This window comes from Aplysia californica, unplaced genomic scaffold, assembly GCF_000002075.1.
Source record: "Aplysia californica isolate F4 #8 unplaced genomic scaffold, AplCal3.0 scaffold00610, whole genome shotgun sequence".
Classification (NCBI taxonomy): Eukaryota; Metazoa; Mollusca; class Gastropoda; order Aplysiida; family Aplysiidae; genus Aplysia; species Aplysia californica.
Genome location: NW_004797880.1, coordinates 55,318 through 56,203, shown reverse-complemented (window position 1 = coordinate 56,203; position 886 = coordinate 55,318).

The following is an 886-nucleotide window of genomic DNA, read 5'->3' as shown; positions in this document are numbered from 1 at the left end:
CTGTGTGTGTGTGTGTGTGTGACTGTCTGTCTGTCTGTCTGTCTGTCTGCCTGTCTATGTGTCTGTCTGTGTGTCTGTGTGTCTGTCTGTCTGTGTGTCTGTCTGTCTGTCTGTCTGTGTGTCTGTCTGTCTGTCTGTCTGTCTGTCTGTCTGTCTGTCTGTCTGTCTGTCTGAGAGACAAAGACAGAGTAGATAGACAGAGACAGAGATAAACAAAATAGAGCAGGCTCAAAAATGTAAAAGCTCAATCATTTTCCTCTCTCCCTCTCTCACTCCATTTCCAGAGACATTTTAGGGGGTTATTTATTTATTTTCGTTTTCGGTTGACCCGGGCCTATTTTGGCTCCGCTTTCCCTTCCTCTCTCTCTCCTCTAAAGAGTTCCTCGGCCGAGCTAAGAGCATCCTTGAATCAATTGCAGAAGAAATGTTGTCGTCTGCCAGTCAGCGGATATCGATATTTTGATTTGCCTTGCTCGGACAAGGGAGTCTTTCGACATTTAACAGTATCGATCCCACCCGCAGGGGCTGTACACATACGACGTGTTTTGTGTACCCGGGCTAAACACACAATCTTCAAGGAAGGGATCACGCCACCAAGATATAGGCACGCCAAAGCGAAAAAACATCCAATTAATGTAAGGCTTGCTGACAAAATGAAATACTTCCCACAATCTACAAAAGGAGATAAATACCTGCAAAAATCTACACGAATGGTCGATTTTCAATTGACTGACGCCATTTTCTTCGAATGTAACATGTCTTTATTACTTCATATTTTATAAATTAATGTACAAAGTCCATCAATCAACAGGATACGTCTAATTCGATAGGGTTAGAATCGGAAAAGTCATCCATTTTGTCAGCACACCTCACAAATCATACGCTG